Here is a 14,371-nt window from a genome sequence, read left to right as displayed (position 1 = left end):
CAGTATAAAGACATTTCCACCAGAATAAAGAATGTGAGAGAAGATTCCAACACTTCAGAAACGTGAAACGGCATTCATTTCTATTTCACCCAGAATTTACTAAACATTTATCATGTATCAGGCCATACCTAGGGACAAGTGATTAAAAAAACAAACTAAAATCTGAGTTCCTACCTTCTAAGGTTTGCAGTCAAGCGGAGCAGATAGACACAAAACTCAAGGACTCTAGTCCTTACATTGTGATTAGTTCTATAAAGGGGGGCAGTGTCAGGCTAACGAAATTATTAAATAAGAAAGGTTGTCTCAGGTCACTCACACTGAATCTCCTTCTTATGTCCATTTTCCTCTTGTTTAGCGCCCTCTGGTTTTATTTTTATGTATATATACCTTAGTTTGCAGATGGTGTCAAGAGGTATGTACCAACATTCAGTGGCCTTAGCATCCACTGATCTTAAATTGTAGAAATCCATCTGAAAGCGTTTCGGATTTGAGGCCTTTTCTGAGCCCTTCTCCACAGGGGAAAATCCACTAGCCCACTAACCATCTTCTCTATGGGGTGAGACTGTGTGGTGCCGCCCTCTCAGGGCAGATGTCTGACATTCAAATAGAGACTTATAGACCTCAAAGGAGTAAATGAAATGGGAGAGGAATTTTCTGCTTCTGAGGAGGCTGTTCACTGAAACTTTCAGTGTCTGTCACATCCCATTTAATAGTCAGTCTCTTAGGCCATCTACCTGTCGCTTTTTGCACCTATTAAGATCACAGAGCTGAAAGCCGGGCCATCTCGGCTATCCATAACGACTCTTACTCAGTAACCTGGAGTGTGGAGAGGGAGTTCTCTTAAGTTTTCAATTTCTACTCCTTTGTTATCAAGCCCTTCATTAAGAAAGAGAAGGGAACAATGTATCCGGAAGGCATTAAACACGTATCACTGGGAACTCTTTAGAAAAGATGCACTTAGAACGTAAAATAGTAGTATCTTCAGAAATTAAAGCATACAGTCCAGTTCAGCTTGATTTTCTCTTTGTATCAAAATAAGTAAAATATTTGAAGTGGTCCTATTTCTTAAATCCCCTCATTCCTGCACGTGCTGGCTGCCGATCTTTACAAGAGTTTCATTAACCTTGGACTATATATATTTCAAAATATATGATGTGTGTGTACAAAATGGTATCCTGCATCTGAATATGTATTTTACTTAGATTTTTTAAAAGTTCCTCATGAGAAATAGAACATAAATCTCGTGAAGGATAAGAGGAACATACAGAACGTTCAGAAATGTACACTAGGGAATCCTCCCATTCACTGTTCACTTCCTGCGATTGTACGACTTATAACAATGCTCACATCTTAACTGTACTAACTAACCGAGGGAAAGGATCATGCATGTTTTCATTGCCATAATGAATCTCCAGCCTGACTCTTTTCCATATGGTAGGTATATGCACAGACATCAGTTACTACTTAAATAAATTGTTAAAAAGAAAGGAAGGAATCAAGGGAGGAAGGAAGCTCAGGTTAACTTATCACAGGCAAATGCCCACTTACTGCCTTGGGCAGTCCAGCCCTAGTCATGACCCAAATCATCCGAAGAACAAGACAACCTAACAGAATGGGAACAGTCGTCATAAATGAAAACAGATGAACTTGATCTTAAATGTTTGAGCCTCCTGAAAATCTCCCAAGAATCCCCCTGTTCAGTAAATAAGTACCAGTGGCAGAGATGCCCCCAGCCCTGCCTGGTGTTTTGGAAAGCCCTCCACGGCTGATGAACTGAGCAGCAACCCAGTGACTCAGACACAGGAGAGGTCCTCAGTTCCCTAGCTAGCTTGTATGTTTTTACAGGCCCCACAGTCACCACAAACTCCCAGTCTCATACCAAAGAGCGGGCTTTCCATCCATTCTCACAGTTGGCTTCTGATTCTTCTTTTAACGTGATTTACAGGGATAAAAATGTGAAGGTCACTTCCTCAGTGTGGTTTTTGCTGGCCCACTCAGTCCCTTAGATGGTCCCGGAGCCACAGCACCCTAGAATTAACATCAACAGTCTTGCTGAGGAAATTAGCACTACAGGATTGAAACAACAGCTGTGTTGGAGGTGCTGACCTTGCACTAGAATTGAATGCAGACCAGGATTTTTGACTTGAATGCATCTCAAGAGAGTTGTGGGATGTACACATAGGTTATCCGGAAATAATTCAAGGCTACCTCCTCAAGTTAGATCTGACAATCAGATTAAAACTGAAGAGAACAGGACATCAACTTATTTTGCAGTGTGGCTTTATCTTAGAAACCTGCTGACACTGTTTTTTAACCATGATAAGTGATGTGAAAAAAAATGGATATGCTAAGGTAGGGATGGAACATCTTTAAATGAATACCTAGGCACCTTAATTTAGCATAAAGTCCTCATTCCCCCATACCCCTAATCTACATTATATAAGAGGTATCACTTCTTTTGTCACTCCTTGGTCCACCTCGTTGAGTCAAAGCTCAAGTCCACCAGCAGTGTAGGTTTTCCCCAGACAATAGCCAATGCTGGGGAATCTCTGCCCTCTGATAATCAAACAGTGAGCAGGAAGATTCTCAGGAGTAATGGTATGAGCCAATACCATTCAAAAGACTATGTGCTTTGGTGCAGCCAGTATGGAAAATAGTATGGAGATTCCTTAAAAACTAAAAATAGACTTACCTTATGATCTAGCAATCTGATTCCTGGGCATATATCTGGAGGAAACTCTAATTCAAAAAGATATATGCACCCCAATGTTCATAGCAGCACTGTTTACAATAGCCAAGACATGGAAACAATCTAAATGTCCACCAACAGATGACTGGATAAAGAAGCTGTGGTACATTTCTACAATGGAATACTACTCAGCCATAAAAAAAGAATAAAATAATGCCATTTGCAGCAACATGGATGGACCTGGAGATCATCATTCTAAGTGAAGTAAGCCAGAAAGAGAAAGAAAATTACACTATGATATCACTCATATGTGGAATCTTAAAAAAAATAACACAAATGAACTTATGTATGAAACAGAAACAGACTCACAGACATAGAAAACTTATGGTTACTGGGGGGGGAAGGGAGAGGTGGAGGGATAAATTGGGAGTTTGGGGTTTGCAGGTACTAAGTACTATATATAAAATAGATAAACTACAAGGTGCTACCATAAAGCATAGGGAATTATATTCAATATCTTGTAATAACCTATAATGAAAAGAATAAAAGGAATATATGCATATGTATAACAATCACTATGCAGTACACCAGAAATTAACCCAACATTGTAAACTGTCTATATTTCAATAAAAATCAAAATCCTATGTACCACTGTGCTAAATAATAATAATAATAATAGTAGCAAACATTTATTGAGTGCTTACTACACGCCAGTTACTGCACCGTTTTACATCCATCACTTCCTTGCAGTGACAGAGCCCTGTGTAGTGAGCACTAATATTATTAATCCTTCCTTTACAGAGCCGCGATCAATCTGCCTCTCTTAGGTAAAGACAGCAGACTGTAACTCAGGATAATTTCCTGGATCATCCTGCCCAGAATTACGTCCGTCACAGGGATAACACCACCACCACCAATAAAAAACAAAACAACAAAAACAGCAGCAGCAGCACTTGGCTAAATGCTTGACTGCATTATTTCCTTTAATCCTCACAGTAATACTCTGAGCTGAGAAACAGTATTTCTATTCTCTACACAAGAAAACTAAGGTTCAATGAAATTAAGAAACTGCCCGGGGTCCCATATTAAGTAGGGAAGGCACAACTTTAACACACAGGTTTCTCGGTCTCCAAAATCTGGGCCCTTTCCCAAGCTTTCCAGAGTCCCCTGTACTCCTTATAGCGTGCTACATTCAGGAGGTAAACCCCATATTCATTATGTGAATTTCATAAATGAGTTAAAGCTATTTTAAATTCAACGTCTGTTATAATCATAACCAGAAATGGCTTTCTTTAACAATTAACAGCTGAGGCCTACAATTATTTTTGAGGGAGTCCCTGAACATCGGAATAAGGTCAGAAGAAAATTGTCACCAGTTCTTATTTCTAGCTCAAGTTTTTAAAAATCAGAACTTTTACTATTATTGTGCAGCTCTTTTGGGGGAATTCCCAAGAGTATTTTTAGCAGGCAATAAGACATTTCTTTGTTATTCCTTAACTATTTATTATGTTTCAAGAAGAGAACATCTATTACCTACTGATTTTGAGGGTTGGATATTTCTCTCATAACAGATGGTCTTTTGTTCACATCTCGATTCCCTTGACTTTCTAATTGCTAATACATGTGTTACTACTAATTATACCTTAGCAATAACCTCACTGCAGTAAGAAGGCACTTATGGCTGTTTTCATAGAGCTGGTGTCTCAACTTTTATAGCTTTCCCTATGAACTAGCTTCCAGACGTGAACAGGACTTCACACAATGGCTGAAGATACAGTTCTCTTCATGTTGCCTTGAACGAAGGGAAAGCGTCTAGAGGGACAGTAAGAGAAGAAAAAAGAAAAGAGTTCTACAAGAAAGCCAAAGAGGCAGCTGTAAAGTCGTATAAACTCAGGCTACCCAATTCCATAGTTGAATATTATCATGGCATGCCTGCCCAGGGACCAACCAGCCTTGGCTTATACATGACTAAAACCAGAGAACTATAAATAAACTACTTGGCCTAGTGCCTGGGTAGATTATAAATTAGCCCTCAAGAAATGGTAACAATTATGATTAAGATGATTGGCTATTTCTCTGATGGCCTCAGCAACACCTGGCATTTTTAGCAACCTCACTCTGAGAAGCTCCAATCTCCTTGTAGGTTACTCCCTCTGTTTAAACTCAATGATCCCATAGGGAATGTGGGAGACCAATCTCTTGATGATGTTTGCTGGAAATAGGTAAAACAGGAGCCTTGAGTAACGTACTGGGAATAAAAAGTGAGTCAGTGAAGAAACTCAAAATAGCACTCAATATTTTTGACTCCTAGTCCTGTTCTTTTGTATTTTTCCATACATGGAGGCTTGAAACATCTGAACAGACTAAGAACTTTCACGCGCATGCATTATTTTACTTAAATCTCTGCATAATACTATTAGATATTATTTTTGCTGTTAACCTTGGTTTTTAAATGACAACACTGAGGCGCAGAGAGGTTACGTAACTTTTCCAAGATCACACATCTAGGAAATGCCAGAGCAGAGATTCTCATTCAAGTTTCTCTGACTCCAGTGCCCCTGATTTTAAACACAGCACCACCTCTACCATGTGATACATGTGATTATGAAATAAGCATCAGATGGCTTAGCAGCATGAAACTGCAGTCTAGAGAAGAACATAGATACTGAAACCACTAATTACAATACTTTAAGGATATTGCTCAAAGACATATGCAATTGCAGTGGAAGTACAGGAGAAGGCAACAGAAGGAAGGCTTCACAGAGGAGACGTTTTGAACTCAGGTAGGAGGAGGACATTCTCAGCAGAGGGGATGGTACATACAAAGGCACAGGAGCACAAAAGAATGTGTATTCATTTATGGCCAGAGTGCAACTAGCAAGAGGGTGTGGATTAGGAAGAGAAGAGGCTGGACAGGTCACATCATGAAATGCTTTATTCTGCTAGAGTAGCGAGTACATTTAAAAGTCTTCTGAAAGACTAATTTTCTGTGAAGGGTCCATGTCTTATATCAAAGCTGTAGGTATTTTAACCCTCCCAGTCAACTTAAAATGCCATTTAAGAAATGACACCTTGATACGAAACACCTTAACCCAAATGGTGAGTTAAATGGTGAGAATTTCTGGCACATCATGGAGATGGGGTTCTACTTTTGGCCAAGAGGCTTCTCTTAGTAACCCTTTGTGTCCTAGTCAGTAGCTTGCCTAAAAGCAGATAAAGGTCAGCTTTCTTTCCTGCATTTCCGAGAAATCATTTTAAAAAACTATTTCTTATGTTTTTATTGAAATACAGTCAGTTTACAATGTTGTGTCAATTTCTGGCGTGCACAATAACGTTTCAGTCATATATATACATACATATATTTGTATTCATATTCTTTTTCATCATAGGTTACTACAAGATACTGAATTTAGTTCCCTGTGCTATACAGGAGAAACTTGTTTGTCTATTTTATATATAGTAGTGTGTATCTGCAAATCTTGAACACCCAGTTTACCCCTTCCCATCCCTTCCACCCAGTAATCATAAGTTACAGACCGAGTAGTCATTTTTGGCTGGAACATATGAAATGCTGAGATCTCAGCCATACTTTCTCTCTTACTCACTTTCTTCCAAGCTTCCTACTATCAACTGTTTTCCTCTTACCTATGTTTTCTATTCCCTCAACATGTTTCTCCTTTTTATTTTCACTGCTAGGCAAGCCCATTCCCCGCCCCATAGTCTCTCCCCTGTCAAATCCATTTTATTCACACTCCGTACTCACCTCCGCTCCCCTCTCTGTTATCCTACCAGTGCCACCTCTTTGGTTTCATCTCTCATTTTTAGTAATACTTTAATTACATGGGGGAAATCTGTTTTTTGTGTTATTTGGTTCTCAAGAGCTACAGTCCTTAATGTTTGTAAAAGCTACCTACTTTTGAAGACAAATTTGGGAGCTTAAAAGTGTGATCCAAGCGCTCACTTTCCTTTGGCATTGAGGGACCCCTGCTCCCTCTCCCTTATAAACACAATCTGATTTACTTGCAAAAGTTCCTTGTTTGTTTTTGCTCTGAGTTCAAATTTATTAAACCTATGGTTCCTTTTCAAACTTTTCACTTAATAAAAGTGCCCTTTTCGGAGGTGAGTTTCCCATTCGTTTACTGGCATTCTTCCTACTTCTCCTATAGTACATTAGCTTTGAAGATACTGTATACAATTCTAAGAATAGAATTATAAGTAAGTACAGGGAAGAAAAAATTTTCATTCTACCTTCGTAGGTTCTCTGGCTGGGCGTAAGAATTAAACTGACGTAAGACAGGTTAAAAGAAGAAAGGCATACACATTTTATTTAATATTTTTACATGCACACAGGAGTTTTCATAATGAAAATGATGATCCAAAGAACCCCTTAGGCCCAAAAGCTTCTATACCTTTTGAATCAAAGAATGATAAATTGTGGGGATGTGACAAAGGGGCTTAGGCTGGGGGCAGTAATTTGTGGAAGAGTGAATAGGAAATATATAGGGTAAACTATTGGAAAATAAGGGGTACTTCAGTAGGTCTGTTTGGACAGATCCATTTTAGCATTGACTCAAGTCCGCGGTGATAAGAATGTTCTCTCCTTGGAAACTTTTATGTCCTGCTTTTTGGTTGAAAGGGGGAGGTCGGAGAGCTCTTCCTGCATTTGCTGTTTCTCAACTGCCTTCAGCTCAAAACAATCAATATGCCAGAGCAGCATATTTTGGGGTTATATGTTTAAGATCCCTGCTAAATCAACATCTCAATCATCTCAGTTCAGGTGACTGAATATCTACTATACTCCTAGTGCACATGATGCTAGATGTGTTGTGTCATGTAAGAGGAGTCAAGGCAGCTTCTTTCTCATGGGGACACATTTGGTAACTGATGCAGGTAAAGCATTTCAGTGTTCTCAGACCATTGTGTATCACAATCATCCAGAGAGTATAATCAAAATGAATATTTCTGGACCCCATTTCCATGCATTTTGAGCATGTGTGCTAAGTTATTTGGTGGAAGGAAGTTCCTTGAACTATACTTTGAGAAAACCTGATCCACAGTCATCTAACCCAACTGAATCCTTTTGGCTTGGCACACTGCCCAATGGATTTTACTGTTAGAGTTCAAATCAGAATAAGTCATTTCCTTCTTATAAAAGATGTGAGTAAGGCAAGGACTAGGAACCAAAAAAACTACAATGAAAGAAACCTACCTTACTTTTGTCGAAATCGTATGGTACCATATAAATTAGAATTTAATACTGCATTTTATCATTATCTGTTGGAGAGTTGGAGAGTTGGGGAGAGAGAGAGAGAGAGAGAAAGAGAGAGAGAGAGAGAGAGAGAGAGAGAGAGAGAGAGAGTGTGTGTGTGTGTGTGTGTGTGTGTGTGTTTCGCCTTGCCTCCCTGTTTAAAGAACTAGTTCTACAAGCTGGGCAAACAGCTGATACTAAAATGTATATCAATAATATACCCACAATATGAGCATCACTAACTTTTCAGAAACGCACTTATTGCTTTTAGTGAGAGACAACTGAATATAACACCTTAGCTGTGAACCTAGAAAACCCCAACGCCTTTGCTGTGGACAAACTACAGTGTAGCCTTTCTTGCCACAGAATTGTATTTTATTCCACCGAGTGGTGTGAAAGCACTTCTCTCTTAAGGGCTGATTTGTGCATCCAGGGGGGAAAAAAAAGCCAGGGTTGTCACAAGATATATCTTTGTTACTTTGATGCCCAGATTCATATACCATTATTTATACCCTGTATTAATCACTGGGAAATCTGCACCATCCTGAGACATCATACATCTTATTGACATTCAGATAGTTATCTTACAAAAGCACAGATAAGACAAAAGTCGAGGTGCTAGAAAATTAAACAAAAACATCGTCTTTAGACTTCTCCCATAGTGGGTGTGAACAAAATGTCTTCAAATAATCCATTCTGTGATTAAACTTGGTTTCCTACAGAAACCTTTCCATTTTTTATTTACTTAAGGGCTACTGCTATCAGTTTTGTTTTCAGAGATGCTTCTTTAAGGGGCATTTGAAGTTAGTTACTTTGTTTTGCTGTAGGAATCAATGCCCCAGACTATTTGTCAGGTGAGTTATGATACAGGAAGAAATACGACTGCTGACATTAATAGTAATGCCACTATAGTTAAAGACTTCCACACAAATGTTCATAGCAGTGTTATTCACTATAGCCAAAAAGTGGAAACAATCTCATATGCCCATCAACTGATGAATGGATAAAAATGTGGTATGTCCACACAACGGAATATTATTCAGCCGTACAAAGGAATGAAGTACCTCATGCTACAGCATAGAAATTTCAACATTAACCTGGAAAATATCATGATAACAAAAGAAGCCAGTCACAAAAGCCACATTTTGTAAGATTCTACTTATATGAATTGTCCAGTATAGTCAAATCCACAGCGACAGAAAGTAGGTTAGAGGTTCCCTGGGGATGGTTGGAATGAAAATGTTCTAAAATGGATTATGGTGATGGTTGCAAAACCTGTTAAATTTACTAAACATTCATTGAAATATACAGTTAAAATAGGTGAGTTTTATGGTGTGTAAGTTATAACTCAGAAAATTTGGTTTTTTAAAGCAATTTTAAAAAGCCAAGGCGGAAAGCTGAAACAGCATTTTTTCAGAGATACTTCAATAAAAAGGAGAATCCCAGGGGTGGGGAGTAATAAACCTTGAGAGTTAAATAAAATAATAATGCCATTTTCCAGTATTGAACACTTATGGTGTGGCAGGCACATCACTAACTGCTTTACATATATCGTCTCCTTTGAGTCTCACAGCAACAGTAAGAAGTTGAATTATTGTACTGCCTTCATATATGAGGAGGCAGGCCTATAGGGTTTAAGTCAATTGTACAAAGTCACACCAACAGTAAGGGTTAGAACTAAGATTCGGAGACAAAGCCTGAGTTCTTAACCGTATGCTGTAATTTTCAAGTAAATATCTTACTGCTAACTCCCCATTTTCAAGACCCTCCCATCAGGTTTACAAGACTGCCACCTCTCCACCCTCCTCCCCTGCCCATGTCTCACTCATCTCAGCAGGAAAGTGACTTATGCTCAGAGGCCCCCTACTTCCTGCAGTCTCTACTATGGAGATGTAAATAGTTCGATTTTTAAAAAATAATTTAAATGCTGTGGTCAAAAATTGCTTTGGATCTTAGACTTATCCAATATCATAAACCCTTGTTATTTCTGAATTCTCCAGTATTCCAGAATTCTCTGACTGCTTTTGGTAATTTCTTTTCAGTTCACCCTTCCTCTGGCCCATGCCATGTAGCGAATGTCAAGCAGCTGGCCTAGCATCTTTGGTATGCCCATTTGGCAAAGGCCCTCAAAACATTTATGAAAATGTAAGAATGGGAAAATTAAAGATGAAGCAGCACAGATGCCTTTTGCTGAACACTGCTGTCTAAAGAAACTTTGCTCTGGAATGCTATTAAGAAGGGAAAATGACCTATTACCACAGTGTCATTCTCTCTCTTCCATTTAACTTTCTAGTATAAACATTAAAAGACAGCAGATTGTTCCCTTGTGGATCTAACTAGCAAACTTAAAAGCCTGATTAAAAAATGATGATAAAAAGCAAAACTATATCTTTAAAAGTATGTAATCTGTTACCACCATAACAGGCATGCAAAAGAAACCCTCAAACTCCATCCCAGAATGAGAGTAAAACTCCAGCACCACAGTTAAGTAATAAAACAGGCTGAAATGCGTGCACTGCCAAAGTGCCAATTGCTATTTTGGGAAAAACCTCTATTTGCACTATGTCAGACTGGCATTTCTGGGTTAATAGAATGTACCCTAACTTTCAGGGAAGCCATTCAAATATGCAGCTGATTATTTACTCCTGAGACTCACCTGCTCTTAAAATAGTTAGACTAAAAACCAAAAACAAAACCAAAAACACCTCTACAGAAAAGATGGTAAGAATCACTTTGCAAGGTGGTACTAAGCCCTTGCAGACTAAAGCCAAATGATTAAAATATTATGCACAATTAATTTTTTAAATATATTTTAAAATTATGCATAGGTTATTTCCAAAGAGTATATACATCTCAAAGCTAAGGTTATTTATGATAACAGGTAGAGGTTTCTGCAAGAGAATGATAAGGATCCGCATTTACTCGGAGGGAAACATTCCATTGAAAGCACAGTGTTAGAAAGTTCAACATAGAAAAATAGTAATACAAAGGGATAAAAACACTATTTTCATCACATTTGTTCTCAAATTGAAAATCTGTTCAAATCAAATATTGAGTGTCTCTCATTAGTCAGAGCTCTGCCAGTTTCCTTTGTCACCTTGGACAGGTTGCTTTATCTCCTTCAGTCTTGGTTGCATCTGCTGAAGTTCCTTCTAGCTTTAAAAGTCTATGACATGTAGTACTGTCTGAAGTCTGGGAGGGTTTATACACACACACACACACACACACACACACACACACACGAATACTACTATCCATAAAAAAGAATAAAGTAATGCTATTTGCAGCAACATGGATGGACCTGGAAATTGTCATTCTAAGTGAAGTAAGTCAGACAAAGATATCACATGGTATCACTCATATGTGGAATCTAAAAAAATGACACAAATGAACTATTTACAAAATAGAAACAGGCTCACAGACATAGAAAACAAATTTATGATTATCAGAGGGGAAGGAGTGGTGGGATAAATTGGAGTTTGGGGTTTGTAGACACTAACTACTATATGTAAAACAGATAACAAGGCCCTACTGCATAGCACAGTGAACTACATTCAATACATTGTAATATCCCATAATAAAAAGGAATATGAAAAGGTATATATCTCTATAGATAGATAGATATAGATAGATATATAGATAGATAGATAATAGATAGATAGGTAAAACTGAATCACTATGCTGTACACCAGAAACTAACACAAAATTGTCAATCAACTACACTTTAATTTTTTAAAAAGAGTCTATGACAACGTCTTCTGCTTCTCCTGTGCCCCCTACAGCACCTAGTAATACGGCACTAACCTGGACTTCCTAAACCCAGTGAATGGGATCAGGATTATCCATTCACTTGCCTAATAAACACTATTACTTGCCTCTAGGGCAGGTCCACTTGACACAAAATTGTAAAGAAGACCCTTCCATTGTTGTAGGCCTTTATTTGCACTAGAGTCCTAGGGCCCTTGTTTTTCTTCCTCCTTTTTCCTTTAAGGCCTTAAACTAACAGAACAACATTCACACAGTGAAATTTCACCTGCTCATTGGAGAGGTATGAGTGAGGGAAAGAGAAGAAATGCCTGCGCCTTCCTGATACCTGAAACTGTGCCATATGTGGGTTAGCTACTCCACATACTCTGGATGAGGATGGTGTTAAAACCAAGACAACACTTCTAGTTGTATTTGTCCATTTAATATTCCTTTACCCAATGACCATAGACTTCACGCCTCTACCTACAACCATCGCACAAATGCACACTATGTGATTAGAAAATAAAAAGCCAGAGGGGAAAATAAGCCTGGCTCAGTGCACATGAGCTCCAAACCCAGAGATAACCATCGGAGAAGGCATGGCAGCAACAGGAGCAACAACCCTAGGACTTGTATACACTGAAAACCGGTCCGCTAAAATCAGTGTGTGGAAACAGGGAAGACGTTTCTCTCTCTATTAGAAAGTTCAGTTGTCACTCTGAAAGAGTAAAAACTAGTATTGCCTTTAATAATCAGTTTATCAACAGTGAGTCACCCAGTCAGTACAAGGTATATTGTTTAAGGTACGAAAGAGCTTCTGATTTTGCCTACTTTACCTTTGTCACTTCTTTCCATAGACTTCTCTCTCCTTGGCATTTTTCTTCTCGCTTGTTGTAGGTGTCTGCCCATTCCTGACCCCAGCACTAGATCTTTGTAGCGTATCTACGTTATCAGCTCACATGCCCAATGTGACTCCAACACTCTTATTAAAAAGAGCATTTCAAGGAAAACACGATCAGGTAGAAATGAATCTTTAATCTTGTTTAAAAGGGAGGAGCTGTGCTCCAATGTGCGTGGCACGCTGCTTAGTGTGAACCACTTTCACATTTGGCACTGGCGGATTCTGTGGCTAGAATCTTAGCGTGGGAAGAGACTTCACAGATTGTCAGGCCCTACTGCCACTCAATTGAAATCCTAAATCCTGTTTGATGTCACTAGGATTTATATCAGAACAGAATTTTCTTCCTTGGCACAAGGAGGTATACTCCGAGACTGAGCCAAATAGCAGTAGAGATGAGATGGCCTATGGAATATTAATCATACCTCACGCTGGAAAAGCAGCACTGACCCGTATCAGATGGCCTAGGTTTAGTTTAGTTCTGGACAAATCATACTATCTGAACCACAGTTTCCACATTGACAAAATGAAGTTGTAGGATATGCATCAGCATTCCAGAGCTGTACCTGGTGAGGAACTCTTCTTTTTAATTTCCATCAAACTTTGACGAACTGTTCAGTTGAACAAAGAACTGAAAGCCTCTCATTAGTCAGTTCTATCCTCTTTCACAACTGAAGACAAGTCACTTCACTTTATTCAGTCTCAGTATCCCTTCTCATCCATCTTTGTACCTGCTTCCACATCTAGCCAAGCCTTTCACTTAGAGGGGAGTTGGAGATGCAGGTTGCCGGCCAGAGTGAAAGGCAGTCATGAGAAGGAAGCACAGATGGGGAATAACCAAAGCAGCTGGCAGCTAGATTTTTTTTTTTTCTTGGCAGAGAGCCCCCTTGAGAGAAGGCTGTAATTGCAATAATTCTGTCTTTTTACAATTGACCAGATAAGACTTACAGAACCACTGGCATATTGCAATTTAATAATTGTGGGTCCTGCTTTTAACCTATTCTCTCCAAGCCTTGCAAATCTATCCTATCCCTCTGAGAAAGGAACTGACAAGGGCTTCAGTTACCCTGTGTAGATGGTGGGAGAGGTAAGGGTGGTGGAAGATGATACAACTGGAACCCAACAGTGACACAATCTCAAAATGTGTTCTCGGCTTATTCTTGGAGACATGAGTTCTCAGGGTGCCAGGTGAGCTTAACTGCTTCATGATTGATCAACTGGTTTGGAATTTGGGGAGTATAAAATTTTACTGCTCACACACAGAGAAGAATTGACTGAAACTGACCTTTTGATTTCTTTGCTAGATCTCAGGATTCTAGGGCTCATCAGCTATCTCTCTCTTGAAATGTAAGGCCTACACAGCGGGCCCTGAGTAAGTTGTATATAAGGAGCTGATGTTCTTTTAATTTAACGAAACATATGCTTTAATTCAGCAGGAAATATCTAGTATATTTGTTCTACAAATTAGCAATATATGTTATATCTGTATATGAAGATTTAAATTGTTTTCTCTCCAAATAATGTGAACTGAGGTGAGATGTTCCCTACCAGGCTCTCATGAAGGGCCATATAAAGTCAGTCATAAAAAGCCTTATTCCAAATACCCATTTGCTTTCCCCTCCCTTCTGCAGTAGTTCTGGTCAAAGTTCACAAAGCAAAAGTGACACAAATACCCACAAGGAGAGGGGAAATAACATCCAGTACTGCTTCTCAGAGCTGATAACTGTATTCCCAAATGATGATGATATATTATATAACCTCATTAAGTCTTGAAATGCCACAGCTTTTG

Source organism: Vicugna pacos, chromosome X (assembly GCF_048564905.1).
Source record: "Vicugna pacos chromosome X, VicPac4, whole genome shotgun sequence".
NCBI classification, from domain to species: Eukaryota; Metazoa; Chordata; class Mammalia; order Artiodactyla; family Camelidae; genus Vicugna; species Vicugna pacos.
Note: the sequence above shows the minus strand (reverse complement) of the source record.